The sequence below is a fragment of the Saccopteryx bilineata genome, chromosome 10 (genome assembly GCF_036850765.1).
Source record: "Saccopteryx bilineata isolate mSacBil1 chromosome 10, mSacBil1_pri_phased_curated, whole genome shotgun sequence".
Classification (NCBI taxonomy): domain Eukaryota; kingdom Metazoa; phylum Chordata; class Mammalia; order Chiroptera; family Emballonuridae; genus Saccopteryx; species Saccopteryx bilineata.
Window position 1 is genome coordinate 66,823,411 of NC_089499.1, and position 8,850 is coordinate 66,832,260.

The following is an 8,850-nucleotide window of genomic DNA, read 5'->3' on the forward strand; positions in this document are numbered from 1 at the left end:
ATTTTAGACATTTGAATTTTCAAGGAAAGGTATCAGTGAGAGAAAATTACTGTGAAATGCCAATATCCTTTTAAAATGTAGAGTAAAAAATTTGCAATTTACTTATCTCCACTGTGTAATTCAGGCAATACAAAACAAAACAAACAAAAAAACTTCTTGTCGGCTTGATTATCAGGCTTCGCCTTCATTATCAGTAATTCTCACCAGTACACCTAAACTCACAACTCATTTTTTACCAGGAAACCAAATGTGTTTATATTTTCATAAGGAGAAAAAAATCTGACCAAGACTTTAAATATAACAAAAAACATTTTATTTTTTAAACTAAAATAAAGCAAAAGAAATACCTCAGACCTGCAAATTGCTGTGAGTTTGACTACAATTGTTGACATTTTTCAGTGAGTTCAGAAAGATCTTTTTTTCCTTTTCTTCACTAAATCACTACAGATTGAGTCACATTTAACCCTTTATACCCTTTCAGAACCCAGAACAGTTCTGAAAGAAGGGATAAGTAATACAAGATAACAAGAAAACAAAATTATCAGGATCACCTAAAATAATAAATTTTAAATTTACACAGAAAAGTTTAAACTCCATAAATCATATATGTCACTGTTACAAGGACAATTATTTAAATAAAAATATTATTTAATTTAGAAAAAACACAGAAATAATGTGTTTTAAACCCTAATAAGTAACCATTATTTTTTCTATAATAATAGAGAATATTGTTTATTTTGTGTGTGGCAATACTTTTATTAGAGAGTCTATGAATATTTATTTCAATTATTTACATAGTAAAATATGAATATTTTATATAATTTTACTCCTAGTTATACTCAAATTTTTCTATAGTAAATGCATATTTTGAAATAAACTAAGGAATTTGTCAAATGTGTTTGTTCATTTGTGCCTTATTTATTAAGTAGATCTAAGCAAAATATTTTATTCACTATAAACATCAATGACATATAAATTTATGCTATACAGATTGGATTTTATTTGTCAAGTTTGGGCAAAACAAAGAGACTCCTTGAAATATGTATAACAACTAATACATGTTACCTTTAATAACACATATATCTGCTCTATCTTAAAAACTCTTATAACTACATGTAAGCTTACAGCATGGAGACTAATTTAAAAGACACCAACAATATTTTCATGGATAGAATATTTTCGTTGTTAAGAATACCTGCTGTAAATCATGTTACATGTCCTCTGGTAATTACATGTTACATGTTTAAGTATTAGCTTTGAGAAGGACTAATAATCTTTCTAAATTCTATGCAAGATTAACAATGCATAAAATATAAGAGAAAGTAAACATGCATTTAAAGTAGAACAAAAACTAAGCAAAACAGTGTGAGATATCAAGACAAATATTTATAAACAGTGACTGTGGTGCACTGACATGTCTTATTACTACTCTTTCCCTTGTTGTTCATTTTGGTCATTACTTAGATCAGGGGTCTCAAACTCACAGCCCGCGGGCCGCATGCGGCCCGCCGAACAATTTTGTGCGGCCCGCAGACTAATCCACAAAGTTCAAAATATTTTGGATAAAATTAAGTAAGCCCGTGGATTAGTCTGCGGGCCGCACAAAATTGTTCGGCGGGCCGCATGCGGCCTGCAGGCCGCGAGTTTGAGACCCCTGACTTAGATGAAACTGTTGTTGCAAGCTGTTCATTCATTGTGGGTGTGTGTACACTGTGGTAAAGAAGTCCCATGCCACTGATAAACTCTCAGAGGCTCTAGACCAAGGATTTTATGCTCCAGTGGAGACATTTTTGCCAGGTACATGTTCTCAATAATATCATACCCTACATGCTAATTAAAAGCCTATCATAGCTTATAGAATTTATTTTTTCAAATGGACAAATGTGTTGGTTATTATCAATATGTTATAAAAAAGAAACTTGGGACTTGGGATTTTAAAAAATTTTCTTTAAGTGTAAATCAGTAGTATACTGCTAAAACTGCCAAACCTATTTCTTTTTAATCTGGATATGTTACTTATAAAGAAATAGAATATGTGAGATAAGTAATAAAAATCATTTTTGATAGTAGAAAGATAACTAGATTTTGAATCAGAATAACTTTCTTCTATTTTTGAAAAAGTTTTTAAATTTTTCTGCCCCTTACATGCCTTATCTGTAAAATTAAAATAAGGACATGAGTAAATATATGTGAACAATGTCTTGGGAAGTATAAGTTTATTGAAAAAAAATAAAAGTTATTGTTATTTCTTTCTTGATATTTGTATATTACTTTTAAAATACTATTTAAAATATTTAAAAATTCATAATCATTAATATATGACATTATTGTGGAACCTACTTTCTAGTGACCTCTCAAGACTTGTTTTCTCATTTTAATTGATTTATTTTTAATACCAATCAATTATATATAAGATAATTTTTATTTGATTAATTTAATATGTTTGAGTTAAAGAGAATTTAATGGAGGAAAGATAAGGTAACAAATCCATAGATTTTCAACTTTATAAGTAAATTCTGAAAAAACAGCTACACTTATATTCACTTAATTTTCTGAGAACTCAACACTGTTCAAAATGCTAACTACACAGTGATGTATCTGATGTGGGTGCTTCCTCTGTGCATCTCATAGTCTAGTAGAGGAGGCAAGTGTATCCTCGTAATAGCCACAGAACTTATATCAGACACACAGTCTAATGGAGAAAGACCTACTTCACATTTAGTCTAACAAACAGTAGGTAAATAAAGGTTGATTTATTTGCTTACTCTACACAAAGTATAGTAGTCCCTTGCCATATTGTAGCTCACTTTTCACGGTGTCACTGTATCATGGATTTTTAAATTGTATATATCTAATTTTGTATCATGGATTTTTTGTTATATTGAGGGATTTTGCGGTATATAAGTATTTTTGTATATTTATTATTTTAATTATTTTTGCAGTAAAATAAGCAAAATAAGTGTAAGAAAGGTTTATAAGAGTGTGGTCAGGGTTTATAAAACTTTAAAATATATATAAATAATAAAATATAAGGTCACTACTTAGCAGATTTTCGCCTATCATGGGAGGTTCTGGAACTGTGCCCCTGTGATAGACGAGGGACCACTGTATTATCTTGCTACAAATTTCACTTCTGGAATGAATTTGTGCAGTAACAGATGAAAAAATTAAGATGACTATGTATTTGTAGAAGGGGTTTTGTTTTTAGCATTGATTAATATGCAAATAACATCACCTGCCCATTCTTCAACATATATACAATATTTTATGTCAACTAGCTATATGCAATTTACCCACACTTTCCTGAATATTCAAAATTTAAGAAGAGTGAAAGTAAATGACTCACTCTTTAACTTAGGATATAGTAAGTCTTTTTATTTTGAATTGATTAGGGCATAAAAGTTGTGTGTTCCCACATCATTTACAAAATGTGTGTTGAATAACAAAATTCACTCTAGATGAAAGAAAATGAGTAATTTAGAAGACTTTGTATTTTATCCCAATATTTTTTACTGGAAATGGACAAAATAGCATAGATTTTATGGGCATGACTATGTTTATTTCTATGTACAATAAATTAAAATGTTGATCATTTATTTTGCTATGCTGTGAACAAGAATAGGTACTGATATAAACATCTTAGTTTGTTGTAAATATAAACAGTGAAAAACAATATGTAAAAAGATTAAACAATATTCTGTGTAAGCAAAATTACTCTTTCTTATGTTATGACATAAGGAGAGAAAAAATGTTTTGATTTAAAAATCTGTCAGCTATCATGTAATTTAATATGTAGTGACATATATTGCTACAAGGTATATATTAACATTAAAGACCCAAACCCCAATGATTAATATTATAGTGATGACAGAATAAGAGTGCCTAATTTTAATCCACTGTTTATCTGTAGGGTAATTTATAGATCACTCGACATGTTTTAATAGCAGACATAAAAAGATATCCTCAAATACACACTTGCTTTCAAGAGCTGACATTTGCAGTTACAAATACAAAGGAATACCAAGGGTTTCCTTCATTGGATATGTATACAAATAGCTAGTCATCCCCTACGCAGTTTATAAAAAGTGATCTATTAATAACAAAACTGTTTCAAAGACCCAGGGCCTCTTAATATTCTAGTTGAATATCAAGGAGTTGACTTAAAATGAGAGCTGAAACACAAAGAGTGGACAACACATTGATTTGCCTGCCAAATATAGTTTTGCCATCATAAATCTCAGGCTGACAACTGCACAAAGCTTTCTTCACCCAAACACTGCCAAGTAAGGGCGTTTATTCACTGATTGGCTGATAGTCACCATGACAACTGATGCCACAATTAGACAAGTACAATCTCACTTTCAAACATGCACACAATTCATTAATTCAGCAGTACTCTGTTGATGATATACTGTGAGGGAAATATTTAATACTATTCAGAGGCTGATATATTTTCCTCTTATCTTGGGTAAAAAAATATAAGAAGTGATGAAAACAACCATATAATTAGACTAAAGTAAGTTTGACAAACAACTCAGAGTGAATTTAAGAATTTTATAATTTTGTATGTGTCTCATTCTGTAAACTGAATGACTATTGAGTTAACCTTAAAGTAATTTCCCGATGGACCCCTTTAAAAAAAGGTGGGAGAGAATGAGAGTCTTATTTTCTACATACTAAATAAGATGACAACTATTTCTTTGGCACTCAATAAGAAATAATTTTACTCAATGTTGAATGATTTTTAAATTTAACAGATATTTATCTGTAGAAACCACAATGAAAATTGCAAAAGGAGTCATTTATTTATCCTTTGTCTATATAAAAACTGTATTTACCATAGAATTTTTAAAAGATAGACTGATGGTACAGATTCAGACTCGAAGCATGAAAGTAGTTTAATATAAATAAAAACTGGGTATATCAACTTTTACTTAATTTTAATCCATCCAATCTTATCAATGAAACTCCTGAAAATGAAATGCTGATATTTTTAAGTCCATTTCTTGACATTGTGATCAAAAGGGTGTGTGAAAACACAGCTAATGAGTTAAAATCATACAGTAAAAGGCTAGAACCAAGTTATTAGTTTTATGTCAGAGATGTGGGGTAGGGGAAGGTGGGGAAAGAATTTTTCTTTATATATTCTTCAAAATTTATTTTATTACAGTGAAATTTAGTTTTTAACTTTAATTACAAGAATCAATAAAGTACTAAAAATGATTGTGAAATTATTAAAAATCAGAGAAACAAAGTATATTATGTTTAATATGGTCTTATTTTATTTTATCTGTATCATATATGTCAGTGCCTATCTGTGTATGTGTGATTAAACTGAAAAAAAGACTAGAAGAAAATATACAGTGTGTCTGTAAAGTCATGGTGCACTTTTGACCGATCACAAAGGAAAGCAAGAAAAGACGATAAAAATGTGAAATCTGCACCAAATAATAGGACAACTCTCCCAGTTTCATACCTATTCTGTGCAGTTAGATGTGGGCTCACACACAGATTTTTTAGGGCTTCTTAGGTAGCTATCCTGTATAGCCTCTACAGACTCGTCACTGACTGATGGCCTACCAGAATGGGGTTTTTCCACCAAACTGCCGGTGTCCTTCAACTGCTTATCCCACTGAGTAATGTTATTCCTATGTGGTGGCGCTTCGTTATAAATGTGCTGATATTCACGTTGCACTTTGGTCACGGATTCGAATTTAGCGAGCCACAGAACACACTGAACTTTCCTCTGTACCATCCACATCTCAACTGGCATGGATGTAGGTTGCTCCGCTGTATACACGATGTTACGTCATCATCTGTGCATGAGCACATGCTGCCACTCATCCTACAGAAACTGAGAGGGTTTTCCTTTTATTTGGCGCAGATTTCACATTTCTATCATCTTTTGTTACTTCCCTGTGACAGGTCAAAAGTGCACCATGACTTTACGGACACACTGTACTAAATTGTTACTATGGATTATCCCTGTGTAGTGGGATTGTTAGGTTCAAGGAAGTGTGCTGTGGCTGCCAGAGTCTAACTTTTAGAAAAACAAGGAACAGGGAAGTGCTGACAAGGTCCCTGTGAGGCTGAAAACAAAGACATCCTGCATTTTATAAGTCAGAAACCCTTATCAGAAGTTTATGTTTGAAATTCTCCACTGAGCTATGCCCCTCCCCCGTTGCTATGTTGCGCGCGACCTCTCTAGCGAATAGCTAACTGCCACATCTGCTTCTGTAAAATGCTTGCTCAGCCTAGATAGCCACCCTATAAAAAGGAGCCATTTTAGAAGCTCGGGGCTCAGTGTTCCCTTGCGTGGGTTGCCTGCAGTCCTTGTGCAGGTTTGCAATAAAACTTATAAAATTCACTTTGGGTTTGCTGTGGCCTGTCTCCTGGGATGTAACAGGATTATTTTATATTTTCTTCTTCTTACTCACTTGTATTGTTGACAATGAGAATAATTTAATTATTTTATTAAAAGTATTATGTAATAATAAAAATGAGTGAATGAAACATTTGTTTCTTACCTTCCATGTGTAATACGTATTGTTAGGAAGCAAAGGAGATGCAAAGAAGAAAAATCTCTGTTTTCAAGATCATTAAAATTTAATGGAGAAACACAATATAAATATAAAAAACTATAACATAATATAAAGAATAAGAATGATGATTGCACAGTCGTTCAAAATAATCATCATATACCTTTTCAAAGATATGTATTTGCATATTAATATATTAATACTACTTTTTTGGAAAAGCATAAAGACTAAATTATTTGATCCATGTATAATCTGAATGTTTAAAAAATAACTACCAAAATTGAATTTATTTAGGCAATTAAAAAAGAAAAACAATTTTAAAATCATTTAAAGAAAAACAACAATTTTAAAAATAATCAAAATCATTTCTTTTTAAAAACATTTAAACATAAAATATTTTATTTTATTCATTGACTCTGAGTGTAACTAAAAATGTTCATTTTAAAACTATCACTCAGCCCTTTAAGGCTGACGCAGTGCCTTAGGAGGCTAACACAGAGGGTAAAGTAAGTCTCCATAAAACCCAGAAAAGAGATGGATAAAACTCGCCTTTGGATCCTGTCTGGAGTCACAGTTGAAAAAAAAAAAATATATCTCAGCCATTAATGAGGTAGCATAAATTAACACCCATATTTACAATTACTTCTACATGCTTGTTTCCTAGTAATCACATAAATTTTCTAGTAGCTAAGGGGTTCCCATCACTCTAAACCATTTCTGTTGCTTTGCAGTGTATATGAAAACATTTCATATGTTTGCTTGCCTAATTTGTCTTCTACTTAATAATCTGCCTTATATGTAATTATAATTTACTGGAAATTTAGTCCATATGACAATAAATAATTACAAAGCTGAAGCCTAAATTTTATACCTTTTGAACTGACACATTCAGAAGCTACTGATGATGTGCCTAAATCCATGGCACATGGCATGTAAGGTAGATACATGTATTTTGTCTAACAAGGCATCTATAACCTTTGAGAAAATTTCGGTCTTAGCCTGGATTCTCCCCAGAAAGCAGAACCTTAAACAGGAGTCTGAATGATAGCCAGATCTCAGGAAAGAGGGGAAGAGGAGTGGGAGGAGGCGGCAGCAACAAATAAGGGGTGATAGCAATTTAAGGGTGTGTCCTTGTGTTGATCACTGTGGAAGGCAGCTGGTATTTAATTCCGTTGTATCTTCTGAGGAGCCATGCAGAACCTGAGGGACAGAAGAGAAAACCACTTAACCACTGTTTCCCAGATCCCATTGGTCAAGAGTTGTCCCATGGGATGTTTGCTTTCTTTCTTGCACATCCAGGTTTTGCAACAGGAAATTTTCTGAAGGCATCCCAGAAACCCTGAATCAGTTGAAGCAGAGTAGTGGAAGGTGAAAGTACTGAAACTATTTACTTCAGCCTTGGCTGTAGTAAATTTAGGGGAAGAAGATGTGAAGTGGGGCATAAGGAAAGACAAACTCAATCACAATACTATGTCTAGCACCTTTACCAAATCTAGCCAGGAAAGGACAAGTGACCCACACTCAGCCACTCCGAGTTCTGTCCTACCCAAACTGCTATACAAATAGAATACTGGGATAAAGAAGCTTTCATTCCACTTGTATCGCTAAGGTGGAAAATGTAAATATAGAACTTCCAATGGCTCTTTTGTATGCCTCATGAAGCATCTTTGCCTTCAGGGGCAAGCAAAATCATGAAATCTGGATTCCTGCAACCCTGCCTTTGATATGCTAACCCATCCAGTATCCTTTCTGGCTATGAGAGTCAACAAATTTGAACGTGAATGTGTTATTTGTTTAAACTAATGTGAGTTGATTTTCAAACACTTTAATCATATTAGTCACCAATTCATCTCTGGTACAAGGCATATGTCCTACAATAGTGGATCAACTCTCTCATTAGAGAACTACCAATTTATTCCTAGCCTTTATTTTCTCTATCTCTCTCTATATATAAATACCTAAAAAAATTTCTGTTATGCTATTTTTAGAAAAGTTTCCATGTGCCTTTACCTTCTTCCCAAGACGACAACTACTTCTTCTAGCTATTTGTTTTTGTATTTATCGCAAGCTTAAAAAATAGGAATATTATTTTACCTCTTGATACATTATTTCATTGTATATTATAGTTATTATTACTATTATTATTTTAAGTGAGAGGAGGGAGGATAGACAGACAGACTCTCACATGTGACCCAACCAGGATCCACTTGGCAACCCCCATCTGGGGCCGATGCTTGAATCAACAGAGCTAGTCTCAGCTCTCGGATCGACAATCAGACCAACAGAGCCACCGGCTATGGGAGGAGAAGAG

At 32.7% G+C, this 8,850-nt stretch overlaps 1 non-coding gene across 1 annotated transcript; it reads left to right on the forward strand.

The window, feature by feature from the left end:
• Positions 1-6,993: 6,993 nt before the first annotated feature.
• Positions 6,994-7,115, forward strand: LOC136314859 (small nucleolar RNA SNORA26). Its single transcript, XR_010727431.1, has one exon. It is a non-coding gene; the product is annotated as a small nucleolar RNA SNORA26 (small nucleolar RNA).
• Positions 7,116-8,850: the final 1,735 nt, after the last annotated feature.